An 11,059-nucleotide genomic window follows, 5' to 3' on the forward strand; every position below is an offset into this window, starting at 1 on the left:
AGGAGAAGTCTTTATGCCCAGAATCTCCTGGGATGATGGAAACCCGGCTATCCTGGACCTGCTGAACCAGCATTCTCTGCTCTCTCCAGAGAAACCACAATGAAAACTCCTGCTTGTGTTCTTCTTTTAGGTCTTTGCCTACTGACTGGCCCTCAGGCTATCCCTGTGGTCTCTTCTCTGTGAATTTTTTTTTAAATGCTATTAGCCTCCATATCTATTGGCCTTGTCATATATGAATACTAATAAAATCCTGGAAGATAAATATCATGTGAAATCTAGACTGAGTGTGTGGTGGGTGTGTATGGGTGTGCATGTGTGTACAAGATAAAAGGGGGAAGGGGGTGTATAAAAATGGAAGAAAGTAATCTAAAGGGAATCAAAGAGGGGAGTTGAATGCATGAACATTTAAGCAGAAGGGGAACTATGTGGAGCTCAAGGGGAGGGAAAGCCACAAGAGAGGACAGTGAGGGAAGATGGTGACTAAGAATATCTAATGAGATATATGTATGAAACGCTCACAAGAAACCTTACTTCTTTATGTGATAGCTAATAAATTATTAATTAAGAAACATCCTACATTGTGTGGATTTTGTGAGTAGGAAAGTGGAGAGGATCCTGGAGGAGTTGGGGGAGGGGAACTTTTCATCAGAATATAATACATGAAAAAAAATCTATTTTAATAAAATAAAACATATGTAAAAACAGTAATAATTAATGAAACATCCTACATTAAAAGATATTTACTCTGTATTCCAGGCCCAATACTACCTCAGAGCTCCATCTCTTCAACTGTAACCCATGGATCATTTACAACAGAATCACTTAAGGGATTAAATATTCAGATACCTGGGCTTAGCAGTGTGTTGTTGGCTTAATAAATGTTACCTGTTCTTCCTTTAAGGCCACGATAATAAAGAAATAATTATCCAAAAGTGGCTTGTTCCTGGCTTGAAAAGTTACACTTTTATCTCTTCATCTTGTTGTTACCCACAACCAGTTAGAGAAAAATAGCAAACAAAGTCACACAGTCACACAGCGTGCTAGCACTGGAGCATGCATTAATTTTTGAATAATGCATGAGTTTACGTATTTGCTTAGCACCACCAGGCACAGTACTTATCCTGAAAGATAATGAAATATCTTTGCAAAAAAATAAAAAATAAAAACAATAAAAGACACATGCAGCAAGGACCTAGTTCTCAGAATTCCTCCCACATCATGTTGCTGCTACCTTTCTTAATCAGGTTTTGTGGTCACCATTAATCTGCCTTACTACTCATGTATGTTGTTTTGGTTTGGCTCTGGAGTGCCTCTCTTAAAGATGAATATGTTAAAAGTTTGGTTGCTATAGAGTGGATGGCATTATATGAAGGTGCTAACCTCATGACTATATTAATCAATGATGGCCTTCTAGATGGATGTGCTATTAGCGGAGGAGGAAATCTGGGAATGTGACTTTGTGGAGTGTGTTTATTTCTGGGCTCTCCCCTTGGCTCATGGTTGCTATGAGATAAACAGCTGTGCTCTACAACGTGCTGCTCAAGACTCTGGTCTACCTCAACACAAACCCAGACATGACAGAATCAACTAAGTGGGCATGGACGGATGACCCTACACAAGGAAACAAAACGAATGTCTCCAGTTGTGTTTTTCGGCTATTTTATTACAGAGAATAAAGGCTTAGTAGCCCTTAGTGCTTTTTTGTTTGTTTTCAAAGGCATGACATAAGCCGAGTGTCATGAGGCACATCTTTTTATTTCAGCAACTGGGAGGCAGAAGCAGGGGAGGGTTTTCTGTAAGTATAAGGCTAGCCTGGTTATCTAGTGAGGTCAAGAGCGGCTAGTGATATGTAGCGAGACCCTATCTCAATAAAAGACAAAAGCAAAGATAAAACCCCAAAACTCAAAAACCAAAACAACAACAACAACAAACAGACCCACGGCACAGATATCAAGCCCGAATATCACAAATTAGCAAAAGATTTGTGTCTGTGGCTCTGCACTCCTCTGTGAGTCTCCCGTGGTAACGGTAAAAACTGTAGTCCTCTGATTGCTATCACATGTGAATTACTCCATTTATATTTTTCTTTCTTTTTTTTTTTCAAGACAGGGTTTCTCTGTATAGCCCTGGCTGTCCTGGAACTCACTCTGTAGACCAGGCTGGCCTCAAACTCAGAAATCCACCTGCCTCTGCCTCCCAGGTGCTGGGATTAAAGGCGTGCGCCACCACGCCCGGCGTATATTTTTCTTTTTAACATAACATTATTTTAGACATTTTACTACTTCAATGTCACTAAAAACATCCTACTTTTCTCAGTCATGAATATTTTGAAGAATTGTGTGTGCTTAATCTTAACTGATGTATAACAAATCTTTAAGTGAATATTAGACTTACAGCAACTTGCAGAAAGTGAATAGCATGCACCTGCATTTGTTCTGACAACCTTTTATGTGACCACAACAGCGAAATGATCATAGCTAGGAGGTAGGTACTAGTTTAACATCCCTACTCTGAAGGCCTTTGGCTTTCAACAGTCTTTTTCGCTATAGATATCCTTTTCTTCTTACATGTTCTTATCCAGGGTCTCACATTATATTTAGCTTCTGTTTTGGGATACATATTTTGGCCCAGAAATTTATAAAAGCCATTGATCAGAAAGATTAATTTTGAAGCAGAATATGGAAGTGGGTTTCAGAGATGAGAACTAAACACAGAAATACCAGGAGGCCCTTCCTATATTGCAATTGTTGATGGCAGAGCAAGGGAGATCTATAGCAGATGAAGTCCATCAGTAGACCCCATTCACCTTTACATGGTTCAGAGGATATATCAGCTTGATGCCCATTTGTCTTCCGGTTGACAAGTTCCTTAAGGGCCAGGACACAGGAACTGATTCATTTTATTTGTCCTTTAGGTACTCGGAAGAGTAATTGGCTGTACAAATTGATTTGGTGAATGTTTGTTAAATAAATTGAATGAATGAGAAAGCCAACTGAAGGGAACGCCATAAGCCATAGAAAGAATCGCCAAAAGCTCCTAGAGACTGAAAAGAACAAAATTAGTGAAGAGAAAAGCCTTCCCAGTAGAGAAACTGAGGAGATATTTATGGCAGAAGGCAATCAAGGACCGTTTGGTGGAAGCTGTGGATGCAATCACGTGGTTTGTCCACCTTGTGGTTCACTTGTATGTGCACTGTGATCAGTTATCTGTGCTTGTAACCTGGCCTCCTGTAGTCATTGCTGATAACAATGCACCAACCTATCTTTACCATTTATTCCCTTCCTGCATTCCTTTTCCCCTCAGGTGCCACTAATAATATCTCCTGCTCTACAGTTTAATTTTTTTTAAATTTTTTTATTAGATGTTTTCTTTATTTACATGTCATACAATATCTCCTTTCCCAGGTTCCACTCCAAAAATAAGAAAAAAGAAAAGAGAAGAAAAAAAAAACAAAAACAAACCCCTGTTCCCTCTCTCTTCCCCCTGCTCACTACCCCACCCTCTCTTGCTTCCTGGCCCTGGCATTCCCCTATACTGAGGCATAGAACCTTCACAGGGCCAAGGGCCTCTCCACCCATTAATGACCTACTTGGCCATCCTCTGCTATACATATGTTGTTGGAGCCGTGAGTCCCACCATGTGTACTCTTTGGTTGGTGGTTTAGTCCCTGGGAGCTCTGAGGGTACTAGTTAGTTCATATTGTTGTTCGTCCTAAGGGACTGAAAACCCTTCAGGTCCTTGGGTCCTTTCTCTAGCTCCTTCATTGGGGACCCTGTACACAGTCCAATGGATGGCTGCGAGCCTCTACTTCTGTATTAATAGGGTATATCAGAGCCTCTCAGGAGACAGCTATATCAGGCTCCTGTCATCCAGCACTTTTTCTTAAGACGCTGTGGGTCAGCTGCTGGGGTGTGGAAGCACTACTAGGGAGGTGAAACTCAGGGGGCACACATGACTGCGTTTACCCTGTGCCAATGTCACCGGGTGCTAGGCTTTAGATAAGTGCCAAGATACCTCTCACAGGGTAGGAAAACACTGTCTAAGATGTGGGAAGCCGAAACTGGGGTTCCCAAGCTCCCAAGCATCAAGTTGCCACTGTGAAACCCGCCCAGAGAAGGCAGAAATGAAGGGTGGGAGTCCATTAACCTTGAGGAGGCCAAAACAGGGACTCCCAAACTCCTAGACATCCAGGCACTGCTGGGTCACAAAGAGTTAAGAACAGTGCTTGGGGCTTGGTAATTGAAGGCTTTCTCCGAGTTCCTCATGGCGGTTCTTCATTAAAGAGACAGTCCATGTTTATCCATACTGTTTATTATCTGTTCATTGTGGAAAATGGATGTGTATCATGTTCTCGGAGTGAACCAGAGATCAAGTACTTTTTGCAGGAAGGAATGTCCATGAAAGAAAGCTTATTAGCTAAACCTCTGGGACTCTAGATACCTCATTAGTATGAAGAACTCTGTTCTGGGCTACAAGACCACAAGTCATTTTTCCTATGTGGAAAGTGTGGCACATATTCTGTGCCAGGAATCTGGAAGAGAGCAGGGAGTCATCTACCGTCTCAGGCGGGTCCCTGGGTATCAGGGACTCTGGACCCCCTTAAAATGTTATAGAGTTTCCTGGGACGGTCCACTTTCCCACGAGATGCCTATGTTTGCTTCATGTTTCATTGTTAACCTGGTCTCTGTGCTGTACATCTCTCCAGGTTGCATTCAACCTCCTGTCCTTCCCATCTGCTCTTTCCTCCTTCTGTGGCTCTCAGCCCCCAGATGTTTATAGGGTTAGATTCTTTTTCTTTTTGAAGTACCTTATGACTTTTCTGAAATTCCCCATTTATTTATCCACTCTCATCCTTTTGGTTAGTTTTGTTCCACTGTAATGTGGGCTTCATGAGAGATAGACCTCATGTATGGCTCTGTGAAACCCCAACTCTTGAAAGATAAGAAAAGCAAGCGTGGATTCTTGGACACAGGATTAACATAATGCCAGACTCCATAGAATATAGGCTGTACCTGATTCTTACCTTTTTTCTCCAAGTGGCTAGATAGGCTGTCGACAATTTGGTTACTAAGTATTTGATTTTCAAGGATAAAATGGGCTAATTTTGATGGTTTCAAACTAAAATTAACTTAAAAATAATTTAATAAGAGGATAATGGAACAGAAAAAAAATTAGCTGGAGTAGGGAATTGGAGAATAGTTAGAGGCGTTAAGATGGAACGGGGCACCAATATCCTTAATAGATACAAGAAGCTAACTAACAAAAACCCCCAGTGACAGGAATAAGATCTTTCTTGTGGAGCTGTTAGCTCATGAGCTCTCACAGACTCCCAAACGTTATAGCCTATTGCTATTGTTCTTGATTACAGAACTTGACAGATGTTATTTCTGTCTGATGACACCACATACTTGAGTCATAGGATATGTCAAATGGACCTGGAAAATTCATCCATAGCAGCTAGCTTTCATAATACTAAAAAGTGTTATATAAATGACTGGAGCAGAAATGTAATCATCAATCATAATCAGCTGTGGACTTGTGAATGGCCAGACAAGACATGTTGATGGGGAGAATTGTAGCAAAGGCATCATAGAATAGTTAGCCACCTTCTGATTGAATCTAAATCCCGTTCCACAAGATACCTAGAACTATTACTGGCAAAGTACAGACAGCTAGCCAATGCAGAGGCCCTACTGGAGAACTCAACTACTATTATGCTTTTAAGTTGACATAGAATTAAAGAGCTGTTATTGTACCCATAGATCAGTATGTCTCTCACCCTCATCTGAGAAACTTCTATTAATAGGGGATTAAGAAAGTAACTTATAACTGATCAGAATGCAGAAAATAAGAGAGTATAGGATTCTCAAACCTAAAGCTAAAGTATATACCACACCTCCATCCCTCCCTGCAAGGATTGAGAGTTGTGGTGTGCCCCCTGTGGGGAAACAAAGGGGTGGTGGAGAGATGACCTGAATCCTGCCAGAGCTTGGAGACACTGGGCAGGCAGACAAGGGAGTTGGACTGTGAGCACTCTCCATGCTACAGATGCCACAGGGCGGGCGTCTGGCTGTGGGAAGTCAGGAAACCCCAGTCTGCAGGGGTAGGGAGGGATCAGCCCGGGGTCCCTGGGCCTCATGGAGGTCAGGGATGACAGGTTCTAGCTCTTGGGCATCAAAGGATGTCACTGGACACTGCGGAAGAACTGAGAACTTGTTGGGGGCTTGCGGGAGCTGGATGGCTTGTTCAGCACTGGGGCCGAAGGGAAATGAACCAGGGAGAGAAGGTACTGGGTGGTTCCTTCGAGGGCGAGAGTCCTTGGTCCAGTCCTGCGGCTGGAAATGCTGGCAGGCCTCCTGGCTGGAAGTTAGACCAGAGTCTCCTTAGAGGGAAGCCTGCTTGGTAGATCCTGATGAGCAGAGATGGTCCATGGTTTTAAGGCTTTTTTTTTTTTTTTTTTTTTTTTTTTTTTTTTTTTTGTAGAAAGGCAGAGAGAGGGAGAAGAGTAAAGAAGCAGAGCAGAGCGTGGCCATGGCCGTGGCCATGTGGAGAGAGGGAGAGAGCAAAGAAAGGGGAGAGGGGGAGAGAGAGATGTGAGTAAGAGGCAAGAAAGAGAGCAAGAGCTTAAGAGAGAGAACAGGGGCCAAGCAGCAGGGGTTGGGCTACCTTGCTGTTGCCAGGTAACTGTGGGGCTGTAGTCTAGTCAGAATACCAGAAGCTTCGGGCATTGCCTACACGACTGATAGTCACAGGATTATAGAGTTAGGGCTTGCTGTGGTGTCAGGAGCCTAATGACTGGTAGTGCAGCTTAATGTTCTGTGCCTTGTACAATTTTCTACTGGGTCTCCGGGAGTAAGCCTGGCTCAACCAGAACACAGACTGCCTTCTATGGTCCAACAGAGAGTCATTGTTTAAAGGGAGACAGAAAGAGTGTAAGATCTAGAGGTGTAGATTTCTATAGGGAAACATTATCTTCTGGACAAATCACAACAGGTGGACATATGCACTGACAGCAGTTTTGACAATGTGCACAAGCCTTGTGCAAACTCAAACCCAGGCAAATCTTAGTATGAGATGGGAACTGGGTACACTAATCAATCCCAACCCTTGGGGCTACTGGGAAGGGCGGAAAGTTTCTCAAGATTGTAGTAGCCAGGAAGTTGACAATTCTCCAGGGGAAAACAACAATTTGGACAGCAAGTAAGTTAGTTGTAAAAGATTGATTCAAATTTTTTTTTAAAGAAAGAAAATGAGTAAAGAACGGGAGGTGAATCTAGGAAGAGTTAGAGGAGGAGAGTTAATATGATCAAAAGAGATTATGTTAAACTCTCAAAGAACTAATAAAAGTCTTGAAAAATAATTTAATAAATGAATGTGGAAGTCAGGTAAAAGCAACTTTAAACTACAGTAAGCTTTCAAAGAAAGCAATAGTATTCTGGGAATTTTAATACATAGGCATTGTTGAATGACTGCTAAAGACTAAGTGACGGTAATAAAAAGGAGGAGAAAAATCCATTCCTTTAAGATAGTTCTGCCAAGTGAAACTTGTAAGCAAAGGGCTATAATACAGAGATGCTTAGTTATGGATGAAGACAGAAGGGTAGAAGAAAATGACACTAAAAGTGAGTTAAATATACCTTAAAAGATCCAAATGAACAGTTTTAGACAATACCTGGGAGCTTCAAGTCAATGTGAGCTTACTAGGTTAGCTCCAAGCTTACAGGGATGGATGTAAATTGTTGTGGTCTGTTATGAGTTTGTACAGGTTTCTATTGGACCCATGCTGAAACTTTTTGGACAATGTGTATTTCTTTTTCCAAAAAAATATTTCTATAAAGGTAGTTGTAGCTGAACAAAAGTCCTCATATCACAAAACAGAATAAAAGGATATAGTGAAATTTCTTCATGATATATTTAACATAGGTCATCTAAATGATACTTCTTTGAAGTTTAGGATTAAAAAATTACATCTTCAGAAGTTTAGGACAGGGATTCAAAAAAACTTTGATGTCTTTCTCATCTCTATGCTTCCCTACCAGTCACCCTTGGATTGTTCTTTTAAAGTCCTACTAAGGCCCTCTGAAGTGGGAATGAATGTAAATAATACGTACTTGCAGTTTAGTTTGAATAAAATAGTGACTCATATCAAAACCATATAATGGTGAAATATGACTGTCATTAACCAGATGAAACAGACTTCTAACGTGTGTATCCTAATCTGCAATGTACTAACTGAATTTAATCACAAAGAAACACAGCTGAGACATAAAGTAGAGAAAGCACCAATGTGTTTGTATGTAGATATGGGACTTCTATTTCCCTCATTTCTGTAACGTCATCCCAGAAAAGAAAGTTTTTTTTTAAAAAATGTTTTAACCTGAAGGAAGATTAAAGAGACTGAGAGCTAAAATGCCCAGACATACTGCACTGGAACCTGAATAGCAGGGAGAAAATGCTCTTGAAGGCAACCCAGGAGGAAAAAAAAAAAACAAATAAAAACAAAAAAAACCCCAAAACATACAAAAACAAACAAACAAAACAAGCCTCAATCCAGTGCCTGATTCAAAAGGAATCCCTTGTTCGTTCATTTGCTGAGCTGAACATGTGGTTAGACCTCCTACTGCCAACATCCTACAACATTGAATATGCAGAGTCACCTGAGGTAGATAGTCTGTGCCCACTGTGATGCAGGACAAAAACAGTTTCAGTTGTTATTACTGCAACAGATAATGACTGAGTGTGATCTAGAAATAGCAGTAAATGCCTCTTTGGTTTTATTATCTTTGAACCAACCTCTAAGGAGGTATAATTCCTCTTTGATTCAAAGTTTAGAATCACATTTTCTACAAACAACATTGAAATGTGCTTACACACTCTCTAAGTGATAAGAATAATAAAGAATTGAAGGACAATCTGAAGTTTACAAATGGGCTTTCATGTCCAGGTCTTTCTTTGGCCCTCCTGGTGTAGGGAAGGACAGCTGAAGGCCCATTATCCTCATCGAGGCTCCCACAGAAACACGTCTGCCAAACACTCTTAGTGATTAGTATAATGAAGAATTTAATGGGGTAACAAACACATGGAAGCAAATACGAAGACAAAGTGTGGAGCTGGGGCTGAAGGAAAGGTTATCCAGAGACTGCCCCACCTGGAGATCCATCCCCATATGCAGCCATCAAATCCAGACACCACTGTGGATATGAACAAATGCTTGCTAACAGAAGCCTGATATAGCTGCCTCCTGAGAGGCTCTGCCAGAATCTGACATATACAGAAGCAGATGCTCACAGCCAACCATTGAACTGATCACAGGGTCCCCAGTAGAGAAGTTAGAGAAAGGACTGAAGGAGCTGAAATGGTTTGTAACACTGTAAGAAGAACAACAATATCAACCAACCAGAGCTCTCAGGGTTTAAATCACTAACCAAGGAGTTCACATGGAGGGACCCACAGCTCCAGCTAAATATGTAGCAGAAGATGGCCTTGTTGGGCATCAATGGGAGAAGAGGCCCTTGGTCCTGTGAATGCTTGATGCCATAGTGTGGGGGAATGTGAGGGCTAGGATGTGGGAGTTGGTGGGTGGGTGGGGCCACACTATCATAGAAGCAGGAAGAGGGTGGATGGCACAGGGAGTTTCTGGGGGAAATTGATAAAGGGGATAACGTTTGAAATGTAAATAAGTAAAATATCGAATAAAAAATAAATAAAAGTGAAAATTATCCTGTCTCTATTCTTGACAGAACAAACCAATTATAGCCTAATCAAGAACTAGAACTAAGGGAGTGAAATTGGCAATTTTTTAAGTGCATAGCTTTTTCAGGCAAAACGAAAAGATTTCAGTATCATTAATATGGTAAATTTGTTCCTATTAGAAGTAGCCTTACCATGAAAGTCTCTTCATCAACACTTCCATGTAGAAAAGTGGATTGCACTATTTTCAGACAAAAGTTACACAAAATCTATTCCCACCTTCTCTGATTTAATGTTAGTAGTCTTTGCTGCAGACCACATTTTATAGAAAGATGAAAAAGCATGTTAAAAATATATGTAATGGTGCTTGCTTACGCAGCACATATACTAAAATTGGAACTATATAGAGAAGATTAGCATGGCCCCTGTGCAAGGATGACACACAAATTTGTGAAGTGTTCCATATTTTTACACCAGACTTCTCAATGAGTCTATGAAAGCCAGAATATCCTGGGTTGATGTCATACAGACCCTAAGAGAACACAAATGCCAGCCCAGGCTACTATACCCAGCATAACTCTCAATTACCGTAGATGGAGAAACCAAGGTATTCCTTGACAAAAAGAAATTTACACAATATCTTGCCACAAATCCAGCCCTTCAAAGGATAATAAATGGAAAACTCCAATACAAGGAGGGAAACTACATCCTAGAAAAAGCAAGAAAGTAATCTTTCAACAAAACTAAAAGAAGATAACCACATGAACAGAATCCCAACTCTAACAACAAAAATAACAGGAAGCAACAATTACATTTCTTTAATATCTATTAATATTAATGGACTCAACCCCCCAATAAAAAGACATAGACTAACATATTGGCTACTTAAACAGGACCCAACATTTTGTGGCATACAGGAAACGCACCTCAGTGACAAACACAGACAATACCTCAGAGCAAAAGGGTGGAAATATTTTTCCAAGCCAATGGTCCCATGAAACAAACTGGAGTAGCCATTCTAACATTGATCAAAATCAATTTTCAACCTAAAATGATAAAAAATATAAAGAGGGACACTTCATATGCATCAAAGTTAAAATCTACCAAGATGAATTCTCAATTCTGAACCTCTAGCTCCAAATGCAAGGGCATCTACATCCATAAAAATAAAATTTACTAAAGCTCAAAGCACACATTGCACTTCACACAATAATAGTGGGAGACTTCAACACCCCACTCTCAGCAATGGACAGATGTGGAAACAGAAACTAAATAGACACACAGTGAAACTAGTAGAAGTTACAACACAATAGGATTTAACAGATATCTATAGAACATTTTATCCTAAAAAAAAAAAAAAAAAAAAAAA

At 40.6% G+C, this 11,059-nt stretch overlaps 1 non-coding gene across 1 annotated transcript; it reads left to right on the top strand.

Annotated features, from left to right (window-relative positions):
- The first annotated feature begins 10,053 nt into the window (after window positions 1-10,053).
- Window positions 10,054-10,160, top strand: LOC116095167. The gene has a single exon (XR_004120489.1). It is a non-coding gene; the product is annotated as a U6 spliceosomal RNA (small nuclear RNA).
- The last annotated feature ends 899 nt before the right edge of the window (window positions 10,161-11,059 follow it).

The sequence above is a fragment of the Mastomys coucha genome, unplaced genomic scaffold, assembly GCF_008632895.1.
Source record: "Mastomys coucha isolate ucsf_1 unplaced genomic scaffold, UCSF_Mcou_1 pScaffold17, whole genome shotgun sequence".
NCBI classification, from domain to species: Eukaryota; Metazoa; Chordata; class Mammalia; order Rodentia; family Muridae; genus Mastomys; species Mastomys coucha.